Source organism: Entelurus aequoreus, linkage group LG17 (genome assembly GCF_033978785.1).
Source record: "Entelurus aequoreus isolate RoL-2023_Sb linkage group LG17, RoL_Eaeq_v1.1, whole genome shotgun sequence".
In the NCBI taxonomy this organism is placed as follows: domain Eukaryota; kingdom Metazoa; phylum Chordata; class Actinopteri; order Syngnathiformes; family Syngnathidae; genus Entelurus; species Entelurus aequoreus.
In genome coordinates this window covers 8,768,240-8,784,702 of record NC_084747.1, presented here as the reverse complement: position 1 = coordinate 8,784,702, position 16,463 = coordinate 8,768,240, and the positions used below count along the sequence as shown (strand labels likewise).

Here is a 16,463-nt window from a genome sequence, read left to right as displayed (position 1 = left end):
CCAAGCACTTGAAGCATCATCTTTCTTACTGTTCAGGAAGGTTTCAGATACAGAGAAAACATGGAATCATGAGTGGATATTATGCTCCAAATAATCCAAGTTTGTACGAATACCTCAGATATTTGTGAAAGAAGCAGTGAGGAGGTCCTGGGTAGGGTGGATGTCACCACATATGAGCAACATACCCCAAACTAAACAGCTAATTGGTTATTTTCCCTTGTGTGTTCTTATGTGTTTTACTGCGTCTGTATTATGTGTGAACCTTTTACAGCACACTGAACAACTAAATGGTTTTTCTCCAGCGTGTGTTCTCATGTGTCGCTACAAAGAGCCGTTATGAGGAAAGCTTTTACCACAAACTGAACAATTAAATGGTCTTAGTCCAGTGTGTTGTCATGTGTTGAGTCAAATTGTACTTAACAGAAAAGCCTTTGCCACAAATTGAACAAGTAAAGGGTTTTTCACCTGTGTGTGTTCTCATGTGTTCAGTCAAATTGCACTTAACAGAAAAACGTTTGCCACAAACTGAACAATTAAATGTTTTTTCACCTGTGTGTGTTCTCATGTGTTGAGCCAACTTGCTATTTTGAGAAAAGCTGTTGCCACAAACTGAACAATTAAAGGGTTTTTCACCTGTGTGTGTTCTCATGTGTTTAGTCAAATAGCTATTTTGAGAAAAGCTTTTGTCACAAACTGAACAATTAAATGGTTTTTCACCTGTGTGTGTTCTCATGTGCTTAGTCAAATTGCTATTTCGAGAAAAGCTTACACCACAAACTGAACAACTAAATGTTTTTTCACCTGTGTGTGTTCTCATGTGTTCAGTCAAACCATAATTTCGAGAAAAGCTTTTGCCACAAACTGAACAACTGAATGGTTTTTCACCTGTGTGTGTTCTCATGTGTTGAGTCAAACGGCTCTTTTTAGTAAAACTTTCAGCACAAACTGAGCAGCTCAAACATGTTTTACCTCTCTTCTTTGTAGAGCATTCAGAGTGTTTGTTGTCAGTGTGAGTCCTCATATCACCTTCACAGTCTTTATTGCTGCTCAAAGGTTCTTCAACCTCATCTTCAGCCTCACTATCTGATAGTGGAGCTAAGATGTTGTCTACTTGTGGTTTCTCTTCATCATCTTCAGTCTTCACAAAGATAATACTCAGTGGAAACTTGGTGTAATCAGCTTCTTCTCGTCCTAGAAGACACTCTCCCTCCTGAGTGATGCAGAGTTCCTCCTCTTCCTTTTTAATGCAGGGTGGTTGTGGAGTCTCCTGCTTCAAAGTGGAGCTCCCCCCTAACTGAGGGGAAACTTCTTCTGGATTACCGATCAGCTGCTGGACGTCTGCAAGACACAAACAACAAAAACACACTTTCTTCTATGTGCTGTATGTGTGTGTAGTAGGGTTGTACAGTATACTGCTACTAATAAAGTATCGTGGTACTAATCAATTTAAATCTGTACTGTACTACCTTTGAAAAGTACCGGTACCGTTCTTTCATCAGAATGCCGCTGTGACTCGGTGAAAGAAACAAGGTGAGTATGTCTCCCTGCTTTTCGTGCACCGTTCTCATGGATAGGTTGGCCCTACTAGAGGACCTTGTCCGCCAACTAGAGCAGAGTAATTTCGTAACTTTAGAGGCGGCGGACACTAGCATTAGCTGTAGTGAGCTGACTAGCCTAGTTTGTAGCAGCCCTAAGAGGCCTACAAGCAAAGGTGAACCGGTTGAGACGCATAATAGATTCAGCCCTTTAGCTAGTCCTACACCCCAGGCTACCGGGCACCCTTAGTCATAGGGGTCTCCATCACTTGAAACAAACAGCTTAGCAAACCAGCCATAATTAAGTGTATTCCCAGGGTCAGAGCACCTGACATTGAAGCTAATCTTAGGGAGCCAACTCGCAGCAGGCCTAGTAAACTTGTACCACAGGCCAATTGCACCACTATAGCTACGCGAACATAGTTGTACATGTTGGCTCCAATGACACTAGGATTAGCCAGTCAGAGATTACAAAGAGGAACATAGCTAGGACTTGTAATCTAGCTAGAAAGATGTCCAGGTATCTAGTACTTGTCTCTGGCCTCCTGCCTGCGAGAGGCAATGATGAGAGGTATAGCAGATTAGTCTCGCTTAACAAGTGGCTGGCTAGATTTTGTAGAGAACGTTCATTGATAATTGGCCGTCTTTCTGGGGGAAACCGGGCTTGCTGATGAGGGGCGGCCTTCACCCTAACCGGGAAGGCGCCATCACTCTATCTAGAAACATAGATTACTGGTTAAGTCACACTTGACTAACTACACTAGAGCAAGCTCGGATACAGTGTCTGTTACACCGAGTAAGGAGTCAGTTAAGCTAGAACTAACAAGCGCCAGGCTGGAAAATTCCTGCACACATATCATTTCTTGTAGATTTATACACAACTTGCAATGTTTTTTCTGTAGTGACTGTACCAGATGTGAACATGCATTCTACTGAGGTGGCAAATAATGACGCGTTCAGTCTATCGCAGCACCAAGCAAACAATCTGAAAATCCCCATCAAATCAATAATATACTATTCAAATTATTTAAGGCGCACTACACAAAACAAACATAACATTATTAATATCACTACTATGGATAACATTAACAAAAAATTCTCAAAACAGCCCACTACCTATAATATGGGCTTTTTAAACATCAGATCATTGTTTCCCAAAACGTTATTACCGTATTGTCCGGACTATAAGGCACACTTGAAAACCTTTTTTTCCCTCAAAACTCGACAGAGCGCCTTATAACCCGGTTATATGAATTTTTCCCTCTTAACGAGGCATCTCCTCCTAACTATGCGAATGCTTGTATTGCCCGTCCCCTTAAAAGGGGTGGAGGGGTCGCACTAATATACAATGAAAACCTTAACCTTACCCCTAACCTAAGTAATACATATAAATCATTTTAGGTGCTTACTATGGGGTCTGTCACGCCGCTACCTCTCTACCTAGCTGTTATCTACCGCCCTCCTGGGCCATATACGCACTTTATCAGTGAATTTTTAGAGTTTGTCGCTGATCTAGTGACGCACGCAGATAATATAATTATAATGGGGGATTTTAATATCCATTTGAATACCCCATCAGACCCTCCGTGTGTGGCGCTCCAGACTATAATTGATAGCTTTGGTCTTACACAAATAATAAATCAACCCACGCATCACAACGGTAATACAATAGATGGAGTCCTTGTCCGGGGTGTCACCACCTCCCAAGTTATGATACTCTCGTACACTAAAGAAATGTCTGATCATTATCTTATACAATTCGAAGTTCTGACTCATTGTCAACAAGCTACTAACTACTGCTTTAGCAGGTGCAAAATTAGTGCTGTCACAACTATAACTCTTGTTTGCCTACCGCCTTCGGTAATGGCGCTATTCCCAAATTATGTGGGCTCTATCGATAACCTCACTAACAACTTTAACGATGCCCTGCACGACACCATTGATAGTATAGCACCGCTAAAGCTAAAAAAGGCCCCTAAAAGGCGTACCCCCTGGTTTACAGAAGAAACTAGAGGTCTTAAACTATCATGTAGAAAGCTGGAACGCAAATGACGTGCGACTAAACTTGAGGTTTTCCATCAAGCATGGAGTGATAGTTTACTAACTTATAAACACATGCTTACCATAGCTAAAGCTAATTACTGCTCCAATCTCATCCGCCTCAATAAAAATGATACTAAATATGTGTTCAGTATAGTATAATTGCTAACCCAACAAAGGACTCCTGCCAGTAGCTCTACCCACTCGGCAGACGACTTTATGAATTACTTTAATAAGAAAATCGAACTCATTAGAAAGGAGATTAAAGACATCGCGCCCCAGCTGCAACTGGGTTCTATTAACACAGATACAAATGTATGTACGACCGATTCTGCCCTCCAAAATGGTATCTTTCTTTATGATGAAATAACATTAGAGGAACTACTGCGGCGTGTAAATGGGATAAAACAAACAACATGTTTACTTGACCCACTTCCTGAGAAACTTATCAAGGAGCTGTTTGTAATATTAGGGTCATCAGTGCTAAATATTATAAACTTATCACTTTCCTCTAGCACTGTTCCCCTAGCATTCAAAAAAGCGGTTATTCATCCTCTGCTCAAAAGACCCAACCTCGATCCTGACCTCATGGTAAACTCCCGGCCGGTGTCCCACCTTCCCTTTATCTCGAAAATCCTCGAAAAAAATATTTGCACAGCAGCTAAATGAACACTTGGCGTCTAACAATCTCTGTGAACCCTTTCAGTCCGGTTTCAGGGCAAATCACAGCCCTCGCAAAAAATGACTAATGATCTCTTGCTAACTATCGATGCTGATGCGTCATCCATGTTTTGCTGCCTCTTGATCTTAGCGCTGCTTTCGATACCGTCGATCATAACATTCTATTAGAGCGTATCAAAACACGTATTGGTATGTCAGACTTAGCCTTGTCTTGGTTTAACTCCTATCTTACTGACAGGATGCAGTGCATTTCCCAAACCTACTCAGTGGCCTAGTGGTTAGAGTGTCCACCCTGAGATCGGTAGGTTGTGAGTTCAAACCCTGGCAAAGTCATACCAAAGGCTATAAAAATGTGACCCATTACCTCTCTGCTTGGCACTCAGCATCAAGGGTTGGAATTGGGGCTTAAATCACCAAAAATTATTCTCGGGCGCGGCCACAGCTGCTGCCCGCTGCTCCCCTCACCTCCCAGGGGGTGATTAAGGTTGATGGGTCAAATGCAGAGAATAATTTCGAGACACCTAGTGTGTGTGACAGTCATTGGTACTTTACTTTATTATTGTAACAATGTGACCTCGGAGTATGTTAAGGTACCGTGTGGAGTTCCACAGGGTTCGGTTCTTGGCCCTGCACCCTTCAGCATCCACATGCTGCCGCTAGGTGACATCATACGCAAATACAGTGTTAGCTTCCACTGTTATGCTGATGACACCCGACTCTACATGCCTCTAAAGCTGACCAACACGCCAGATTGTGGAGGCGTGTCTTAATGAAATTAAACAATGGATGTCCACTAACTTCTTGCAACTCAACGCTAAGAAAACTGAAATGCTGATTATCGGTCCTGCTAAACACCGACATTTATTTAATTTTTTTTATTATAGAGATTTATTTGAAATAGGGACAGATACAAAAACATAGACATCTGAAACAGTAATCCAATGTATGCATCATAGTGTTTGTAGCCAAAGCTAATTTACAACACTTGTCCCCAACAACAACAACAACAACACGGATCCAACATCATTAAAATAGGAAAATAAAAAATAGAATGAGTCGATAATAATGATAATAGTACTAATACAGACAAAGTGCAAACTAGATAAAAGCCAATAATAATAATAATAACACAGACAAAGTGCAGACTAGATAAAAATCAATTAGTAAAAATTAGTAAAAACTAAACATGGGAACACGATTGTTGCTCAACTAGCCATAATTTTGTTTGTTTTTTGAAAGTGACAAGTGCAGGTATACTTTTCAAAGTGTCCGGTAAAGAGTTCCATTGTTGTGGTCCTTTTATTGAAAAGGCAGTCTGGGCAAACGATGTTCTATGGAATGGAACGCAACAGTTGCCTTTTGACACTGCTCGGGTGGTAGATCTGCTACCACTTTGCAGTCTTGTAATTGCCTTGCAGAGCAATTGGGGAGCAGAGTTATGCAAGCATTTAAAGGCCTACTGAAATGATTTTTTTTTATTTAAACGGGGATAGCAGATCTATTCTATGTGTCATACTTGATCATTTCGCGATATTGCCATATTTTTGCTGAAAGGATTTAGTATAGAACAACGACGATAAAGATCGCAACTTTTGGTATCTGATAAAAAAAGGCTTGCCCCTACCGGAAGTAGCGTGACGTAGTCAATTGAACATATACGCAAAGTTCCCTATTGTTTAAAATGATGGCCGCATGAAGTGAGAGAGATTCGGACCGAGAAAGCGACGATTTCCCCATTAATTTGAGCGAGGATGAAAGATTTGTGGATGAGTAAAGTGCAAGTGAAGGACTAGTGGGGAGTTGAAGCTATTCAGATAGGGAAGATGCTGTGAGAGCCGGGGGTGACCTGATATTCAGCTGGGAATGACTACAACAGTAAATAAACACAAGACATATATATACTCTATTAGCCACAACACAACCAGGCTTATATTTAATATGCCACAAATTAATCCTGCATAAAAACACCTGCGTGTTTGTTATGCTAGCTCCTAGCTCCTATGCTAGCTCCTAGCTCCATAGAACACGCCAATACAATTCAAACACCTGATCAACACACACAATCACTCAGCCCAAAAGACCGTTCACCTAACCCATGGTTCATAAAGCTTATATATTTAAAAAAAGTTACGTACATACGCAAAAAAAAGTTGCGCACATACGGTCAAGCGATCAAATGTTTAGAAGCCAAAGCTGCATACTCACGGTAGCACATCTGCGTCTTTGTCATCCAAATCAAAGTAATCCTGGTAAGAGTCTGTGTTGTCCCAGTTCTCTACATGCGTCTGTGTATCGAGGTCAAAAGTCCTCCTGGTTAGAGTCTCTGTTATCCGAGTTCTTCCATCTTGACTGCATCTTTCGGGAATGTAAACAAAGACGCGCCGGCAGATGTCCAGAATACTGTGGAATTATGAAATGAAAACAGAGCTTTTTTGTATTGTATTCAATGGGGAAGGCATACCTCTGTTCCCCGGGCTACGTCACGCGCATACGTCATCCTCAGAGGCGTTTTGAACCGGAAGTTTAGCGGCAAATTTAAAATGTCACTTTATAAGTTAACCCAGCCGTATTGGCATGTGTTGCAATGTTAAGATTTCATCATTGATATATAAACTATCAGACTGCGTGGTCGGTAGCAGTGGGTTTCAGTAGGCCTTTAAAAACCAGTTTGACTGTGTGTAACAAAATACAATTGGTAAAACTTAAAATATTGTATTTGGTTAAAATTTGGCAATGATGATATCGTATACTCTTCTTGTCTAGAACTTTCAAGGTGTGGTTATAAAGACACTCAATGGTCTTGATTGATGACTGGTGTGCCTGGGACCATGTGGTTAAGCCATAAGATATGTGTGAAAGAATCATTGCATTCATAAAAGTAAAAGCACAGCTAAGAGTTAAGCAGTGTCCTATAATCTTAAAACAGCCTAGGTTTGCCTTCAGGGTTTTACACATTTTCTTAATGTGACTTTTAAAATTCAGTTGATAGTCTATGATTTTGCCCAAATATTTGACTTCAGGTACTTGTTCAATGAGCTCCTCATTAATTTTTATATTCAGGTTTGTTTGAGGTAGCTTTTTTATGGAGAAGCAGACAGAGTTAGTCTTTTTAGTGTTTAGGGTTAAACAGGATGATGCCAGCCAAGATGCTATTTTGTCTAATTTAGCATTTAACTTCTCAGCAACGAGAGTACAGGTCTTACCTGATGTATAAACCACTGTGTCATCCGCATACATCTGTAAATCTATATCTGTGCATACATCTGGTAGGTCATTGATGTATAAACTGAATAGTATCGGTCCCAAGACACTACCCTGAGGTATCCCTGTTTCTATTTTGCGGAAGGAAGATCTCACATTATTAATGGTGACACATTGTTCACGGCCCTTTAGATATGACTCAAACCAGGACAATGACTGTTTGGATAAATTGAATTTAGTTAGTTTTGAAATTAAAATGTCATGATTGACTGTATCAAATGCTTTTTTTAAGTTAACATTTGACAACCAAACAATTACACAAAGCGACTCAGTAAAGAATCTCAATTTTATCTTCGACCCAACTCTCTCGTTTGAGTCACACATCAAGTGTGTGACTAAAACGGCCTTCTTTCACCTCAGTAATATCGCTAAAATTTGTCCCATTTTGTCCACCAGCGACGCTGAGATCATTATTCATGCGTTCGTTACGTCTCGTCTCCATTACTATAATGTGTTATTTCCGGGCCTCCTTATGTCTAACATTGAAAGACTACAGTTGGTACAAAATGCGGCTGCTAGACTTTTGACAAGAACAAGAAAGTTTGATCATATTACACCTATACTGTATTTACCTTTATATACATATATATTCCTATACTGTATATACCTTTATATACAGTACATATATACATATTTATATACCTATACTGTATATACCTTTATATACAGTACATATATACATATTTATATACCTATACTGTATATACCTTTATATACATATATATATATACCTATACTGGCTCACCTGCACTGGCTTCCTGTGCACTTAAGATGCGACTTTAAGGTTTTACTACTTACGTATAAAATACTACACGGTCTAGCTCCATCCTATCTTGCTGATTGTATTGTACCATATGTCCCGGCAAGAAATCTGCGTTGTAAGAACTCCGGCTTATTAGTGATTCTCAGAGCCCAAAAACAGTCTGCGGGCTATAGAGCAGTTTCTATTTGCGCTCCAGTACTCTGGAATCCCGTCCCAGTAACAGTTAGAGATGCTACCTCAGTAGAAACATTTAAGTCCCATCTTAAAACTTAAAATTTGTAAACGCTCGCTTTTAAATAGACCCCCCTTTTAGACCAGTTGATCTGCCCTCTCTTTTCTGCTCTGCCCCCCTCTCCTGCGTGGAGAGGTTATTAGGTGACCCCAGATGAGGCACTAGCTGTTCCAAGGACCTGGGGTGGACCACTCATCTGTGCATCAGTTGGGGACGTCTCTGCGCTACTATGGACTGGACTCTCACACTATTAACTAGATCCACTATGGACTGGACTCTCACACTATTAACTAGATCCACTATGGACTGGACTCTCACACTATTAACTAGATCCACTTTACGTCCATTGCACCGGCCGCAAAGGTTTCTCGTTGTTCCCATTCATTGGGTTGAGTTTTTCCTTGCCCTGATGTGGGATCTGAGCCGAGGATGTCGTTGTGGCTTGTGCAGCCCTTTGAGAAATTTGTGATGTGTTTTTCATCTGTGTGTGTTCTTACGTGTCAAGTCAAAGAGCTTTTTTGAGAAAAGCTTTTGCCACAAACTGAGCAGCTCGAACATTTTTACCTTCACAGTCTTTATCGCTGCTCAAAGGTTCTTCAACCTCGTCTTCGTCTTGTGGTTTCTCTTCATCATCTTCAGTCTTCACAGAGAGGATACTCAGTGGAAACTTGGTGTAATCAGCTTCCTCTCGTCCTAGAAGACACTCTCCCTCCTGAGTGATGCAGAGTTCCCCCTCTTCCTTTTTAATGCAGGGTGGTTGTGGAGTCTCCTGCTTCAAAGTGGAGCTCCCCCCTAACTGAGGGGAAACTTCTTCTGGATTACCGATCAGCTGCTGGACGTCTGCAAGACACAAACAACAAAAACACACTTTCTTCTATGTACTGTATGTGTGTGTAGTAGGGTTGTTCGGTATCACTACGGGTTCAAAAAGGAGAGAGGGTAACGCCACGCTACTGGGAACTGTAGTTAAGCTACATAGTGTCACTACTTGTTGTGCACTACTGCCCATCACTGATTCTAACTCCTAAATAAACGCTATCAAAAGTCAGCTAACAACGCAGGTAATGGGGATGCATTCTATTTCGCCTATAAAAAAAACTCATTCAGCAACTTTTTATATACACGCTGTAAGTATATATGTACAGTAAAAACAGACACATTCATAATAACATGTAATATTTACGTATTTTCATAAATTTTTTATCATGCTAAGCAAATGGCGGCACATTATTTTCACAGACGCATCACGTTTGCTATTTCCTTCAACACCACCACCAACTATTACTAATAAAGGCAGACTTCACGAGACTTTGGGACAAATTATGATCCAGAACCTTATATTTTTGAGCCTGAATATAAGGAGGATGAGCTACAAGTTTTAGAAGCTGAGTGATAAGCAGATCAAGCAATTAGCACTATTGCTAAGTGCTAAACAAAAAATACAAAGTATATACCATCCAATCTCGATTAATATCACTTCTTATTTAAATTAAGGCAGTTTTTCCGGTGCAGGATACTACTGCGGTAACTTCTGACAAACATTTCCGCCATTTTTGATCGAGGTAAAAATGACAACAGGTTCTTTGTTTACATTGTTCAACAAAGTCGGCTAATTTCTATTTTTAGGGCTTGGAATTCAAATAGCTTTCAAATGAGGGAACGCAACACACTCACCTTCATCTTCGCTTTTCAGATTGTTCTCCGTTGGTGGCGCTGATTCTCTTTCATGTTCTCTTTTAGCGGACGTCGCCATCTTAGCATAGCAGTAGTCGTCCATCTTCTATCACGTCTTCAATCTTCACTTCAGATAACACGCCGTCGCTCCACACTCGAAGTCCGTTTGGTGGGCTTAAGAAAAGGTGAATAGTTGAGGTATTTGATGCTATTTTTGAATGTATAAGATCGTAAATGTGAAACTTCTCCGGAAAGCCACGCCGCCTAGTCCGCCATCTTGGACTTTCCGCTTTCCCACTGTTCCGTGTGTTTGCGCATGCGCCAGAAGTGTGCAACTTCCGATCGACAACTGCACTTTAAAAAATAAAATACCTTTTAAATAACTATAGCGGCCCTTTTCATCGTTTCTTACATTTCTGGCTCATAATTGAAGTGCTCCTTATTGCGAAAACATGTTTTGATATCAAAATACTTTGGAGATAGAAATGAAACAAAAATCGACAATGTTGTATTCTGTCTTTTAGTGGGTTGAAGCAAACGGCAAGTTGTTTGACAAAGTAAGTGTTGTGAAAGTGTGAAACTCACACTACCCCAGTATACATTTTCAACATTATAGCATTTCACCCTTTTGACGTTTTTTCCTCTTGACTTTTATCAGTAATATCCTCATTGAACGATGACTTGTACTCGACCTCGGACCAACTGCACTCAGTGAGGAAACAAACACGCTCACATAAATATTGCTCTTATTGCAAGCATAGACAGCAGAACACTTCTATTTTCACTTTTGTACACTGACTTTAGTTATCTGCTGCACTGACAAGATGCCTGCTCGGTGCGTGTTGGCGACTGTAGCCAAACTGCTGTGTCAAACCTGCCGTGTGACGTCACCATTGACCTTTTTCTTTTACACACACCCGGGAACATGAAAACAAAATGATGGGCTCTGTTGGCCACTTACTTAATAAACATACAGGACAAAGTGCGTCCTGATTCTTTGATTCTATTTTGATGATGATAACAAAGTTTGTCGCTGCATTACTGACTAATAACCTCACTTTTATCTGAAGTTCCATCGAGGTTTGTTTTGAAGCGAAAGTGGGCGCAGAGCACATCCCTCTACCACTGGTGTGTGACGTCATCGCTGCCTGTGCAATGCGCACTGCCTTCCTGCGCCGGTCAAAACCAACACTGTGATTAATCATCATTCATTTATGATATATTCTGTTTAATAATCACATGTCTTAACATTGACAGCCTTAGTTGACACCCATACTTTTTTCTGAAAACTCACCAAATCGCTGACCTGTAAATTGTGGCCCATTATCAGTGTTACTCCCTCCGAGGTCTTAATCAAGGCTCAAGTCGTTCGTTTTTCTCACAGACATTTATTTCAGCCACGTCTTCTTCACGTTACCAACGATGCCAAATATAATGCCGTCAGAAGTAATAAAATAAGCAACCAGAACTTACAATTAGTCTGCCATCCAAAAAAGAAAACACATAGATTTCACAAACATATCAGAAGTAATCATACCTCGTTGGCCTCATAAACTCCAAGGGAATAAAGTTTATTTTCAATCCGAGACTCCATTAACGTCTTCCACATCAAACACTTGTCGTCTCATGCTGCTTCCTTAATTCCCTCACATATTAATTGTCCCCCCAACAACGTGACCAAACCGGAAACAAAACATATATTCCCCACTCAATTGACATGGGTTTGTAACAAAAATAAAGCTAACATAAACTTGCATGAATTATTCCATCCATCCATCCATCTTCTTCCGCTTATCCGGGGTCGGGTCGCGGGGGCAGCAGCCTAAGCAGGGAAGCCCAGACTTTCCTCTCCCCAGCCACTTCGCCCAGCTCTTCCCGGGGGATCCCGAGGCGTTCTCAGGCCAGCCGGGAGACATAGTCTTTCCAACGTGTCCTGGGTCTTCCCCGTGGCCTCCTACCGGTTGGACGTGCCCTAAACACCTCCCTGGGGAGGCGTTCAGGTGGCATCTTGATCAGATGCCCGAACCACCTCATCTGGCTCCTCTCCATGTGGAGGAGCAGCGGCTTTACTTTGAGCTCCTCCCGGATGACAGAGCTTCTCACCCTATCTCTAAGGGCCACCCGGCAGAGGAAACTCATTTGGGCCGCTTGTACCCGTGATCTTGTCCTTTCGGTCATAACCCAAAGCTCATGACCATAGGTGAGGATGGGAACGTAGATCGACCGGTAAATTGAGAGCTTTGCCTTCCGGCTCAGCTCCTTCTTCACCACAACGGATCGATACAGCGTCCACATTACTGAAGACGCCGCACCGATCCGGTTGTCGATCTCACCATCCACTCTTCCCTCACTCGTGAACAAGACTCCTAGGTACTTGAACTCCTCCACTTGGGGCAGGGTCTCCTCCCCAACCCGGAGATGGCATTCCACCCTTTTCCGGGTGAGAACCATGGACTCGGACTTGGAGGTGCTGATTCTCCTCCCAGTCGCTTCACACTCGGCTGCGAACCCATCCAGTGAGAGCTGAAGATCCTGGCCAGATGAAGCCATCAGGACCACATCATCTGCAAAAAGCAGAGACCTAATCCTGCAGCCACCAAACTGGATCCCCTTGCATGAATCAACCCAAGGAAATACCTTTTTAATCACATTATGTGTACAATATGAACTTATCTTTATGCATTGTATTTATTTATTCTCACCAACTATGACTAGGGATGATGCTCGAAACTGGTTTTCCCGGTTGTTCGATAAGAAAAGAACCAAGTCCTCGGACTCGAATCCCTTTTTGAGAACCGGTACCCGTTATCGAGACCACTATAGTAAAGAAAAAGAGTTGGTTCTTTATTCGAATCCCTGGGAACGACTCCCGTCCCGACAAGTAATGCCCCGTGTGACATCACAAGAAATGACGTCACGTAGCTCAGTCATTTGTCAGGGTGGGGTGCAGCTTGCTGTGGGTAGTTCCCGGGACGCAAAACTGACGGCTCCGGACAAAAGCGTGCAGGTAGGAGATGATTTATTTCTCATAAATCATACACATTACAACAGACAGGAACGAAACAAAAGGAAAGCGTGCCGTTCGCACGAGAAGCTAAAGCAAAAACTTACTTAGCACAGGAATACTAGAAGCTAAGGTAACTTAGCACAGGAATCATGAGCTCGAAAACCAGAATGTCAACGTAACTGTTGCAAATGCAAACAATGAAGCCACGACGAGTGAGCGGAAAAGGCAGGCTTAAATAGAGTCTCTGATGAGCAACAGGTGCGCGTACAAGGCTGGTGAAAATCATAAGTAACCATGGTGACTAAAACAAACCCCCGAAGTGCACAAAACAACTAAGGCAGTCCAAAACTAACAGAACATAACTAGACAAAACATGATCCAACCACATCATAATACATCACAGTTTCATATCATTTCACTTTACAGGAGTAGGAAGAAGTAAAGCTTATTTAATCCTCCCCTTTTCCCACTTCATACCAATATATACATCCTTTACTGACCTTTTTATAATAAAATATCTGTGAATTAGTATATACAACAGTTTTGTAATATGTAATTAATTAATTCAGTCATTATTAATATACTGAGATGAAGAATATCTTATTTTCAATAAGGTTGAAAGTATTTCTCATAATTCTTCTTCTTTGTACTTTGTAAGCACTATTCATTAGAACAACCTCTTAAAGTGGATCATATCAGTACAATGTTTAACTTCTTTACTTAATCCATTCCATCATTTAATTCCACATCATTTTAGCTGTTTGCAATTTTACCAAGTCATCGAACTTTAATATTTTTGACTCAATAAATAAAGTGTTTGTATGTTCTCTAGATCCAACATTATGTATCAGTCTAATTGATCTTTTTTGTAACACGGTTAACGAATGTAGCGCAAATTTGTAGTTATTTCCCCACATTTCTGCACAATAACTCAGATATGGTAATACTATAGTAGCGAGCAGTAGAGAATGTGAAGTGATTTGTTAAACCAAGTATTGTGTGTTTTCCATATACAACAACCTATCTGGACTCGATAAGAGAATCGATAAGGAATCGGTTCGATAAGAGGATTCGATAATAGGCTCGAACTCGATAATTTCTTATCAAACATCATCCCTAACTATGACATTATACACCAAATATACATGTTGCTTCTGTCAGCAGCTACACTGACATTGATGTGTCTCTGAGAACTGAACACATTTTTATAACTTATAACAAAATGTGTTTATACAGTAACCTGCTCACATGAGTCACATTACAGCAGGGGTGTCAAACTCATTTTAGCTCAGGGGCCGCATGGAGGAAAATCTATTTCCACGTGGGCGGGACGGGTAAAATCATGGCATGATAACTTAAAAATATGACTATGACAAAGTCAAAGAGTAAAAGTTGGCAGTTTGTTATGCAAACAGTTACCCAGCATCACTTATGCGTCAACGTCAGTTTTGATACATCTCAACTTTGCAGTGAAAAAGGGTGTAGTGCAGGTTTTTGAGCGTGCACAAACTTGACACATGAGGCCCCAGGTCCCTGGACTGAAGAAGGAGCAACCAAGCACTTGAAGCATCATCTATCTTACTGTTCAGGAAGGTTTCAGATACAGAGAAGACATGGGGTCATGAGTGGATAAGATTATGCTCCAAATAATCCAAGTTTGTATGAATACCTCAGATATTTGTGAAAGAAGCAGTGAGGAGGTCCTGGGTAGGGTGGATGTCACCACATATGAGCAACATACCACAAACTAAACAGCTAATTGGTTATTTTCCCTTGTGTGTTCTTGTGTGTTTTACTGCGTCTGCATTATGTGGGAACCTTTTACAGCACACTGAACAACTAAATGGTTTTTCTCCAGCGTGTGTTCTCATGTGTCGCCACAAAGAGCTGATTTGATGAAAGCTTTGACCACAAACTGAACAATTAAATGCTCTTTGTCCAGTGTGTTGTCAATATTCTCTTAACAGAACAACTTTTGCCACGAATTGAAGAATTAAATGTTTTTTCACCTGTGTGTGTTCTCGTGTGTTGAGTCAAAGAGCTATGATGAGAAAAGCTGTTGCCACAAACTGAACAATTAAATGGTTTTTCTCCTGTGTGTGTTCTCGTGTGTCGAGTCAAAATGCTATTTTGAGAAAAGCTTTTGCCACACACTGAACAATTAAAAGGTTTTTCACCGGTGTGTTTTCTCATGTGTAGAGTCAAATTGGTCTTTGTAGTAAAACTTTGACCACAAACTGAGCAGCTCAAACATGTTTTACCTCTCTTCTTTGTAGAGCATTCAGAGTGTTTGTTGTCAGTGTGAGTCCTCATATCACCTTCACAGTCTTTATCGCTGCTCAAAGGTTCTTCAACCTCGTCTTCAGCCTCACTATCTGATAGTGGAGCTAAGAGGTTGTCTACTTGTGGTTTCTCTTCATCATCTTCAGTCTTCACAGAGAGAATACTCAGTGGAAACTTGGTGTAATCAGCTTCCTCTCGTCCTAGAAGACACTCTCCCTCCTGAGTGATGCAGAGTTCCTCCTCTTCCTTTTTAATGCAGGGTGGTTGTGGAGTCTCCTGCTTCAAAGTGGAGCTCCCCCCTAACTGAGGGGAAACTTCTTCTGGATTACCGATCAGCTGCTGGACGTCTGCAAGACACAAACAACAAAAACACACTTTCTTCTATGTACTGTATGTGTGTGTAGTAGGGTTGTACAGTATACTGCTACTAATAAAGTATTGTGGTACTAATCAATTGAAATCGGTACTATACCACCTTTGAAAAGTACCGGTACCGTTCTTTCACCTGAATGCTGCTGTGAGGCGGTGACTACAGAGCCGAGGCGCATGATGTTGAGTGTGTCAAAACGCACACACAAAGTGCATACAAGCAATAACATGGTGGAGAGGAAGAAAGGCAACAAAGGACAATTCTACTGGTTAATAAAGAGGGTGCGTGAAGTGCAATATGGGATCACAGACTGTGGCGATGTTTGAACTAAATGGCAAGATGGATCACATCATAGAGGCTTGCTGGATTGGAAAAAAAATGGATTGAGAGCTGGCATGGACGATTAGAGAAGACAGGCCATGAAAATGTCTGCTCGCTTGGAAAACAATGACGTTATAACCATAGACATCTTATAAGTAGACGCAGCATCAGCTGCTGTGACGCAAGAAATTCGGCCGCCATCTTTAAGTGGTGATGAGGAGCCGACGAGCAGCCTAAACTGACAGTTGACAGGTAGAAAACAAAGATGGTGTTCAGCGTTTTCCTGCTCAAATGAG

At 41.3% G+C, this 16,463-nt stretch overlaps 1 protein-coding gene across 1 annotated transcript in view; it reads right to left on the bottom strand.

Annotated features, from left to right (window-relative positions):
• LOC133632280 (zinc finger protein 135-like) overlaps positions 1–15,885 on the bottom strand; it is a 73,398-nt gene extending 57,513 nt beyond the window's left edge. Inside the window, exon 1 of the mRNA XM_062024630.1 lies at positions 15,549–15,885. The gene's annotated coding sequence lies outside the window, so the exon portion shown is untranslated. The remainder of the gene's footprint in view (positions 1–15,548) is intronic.
• Between the last annotated feature and the right edge of the window lie 578 nt (positions 15,886–16,463).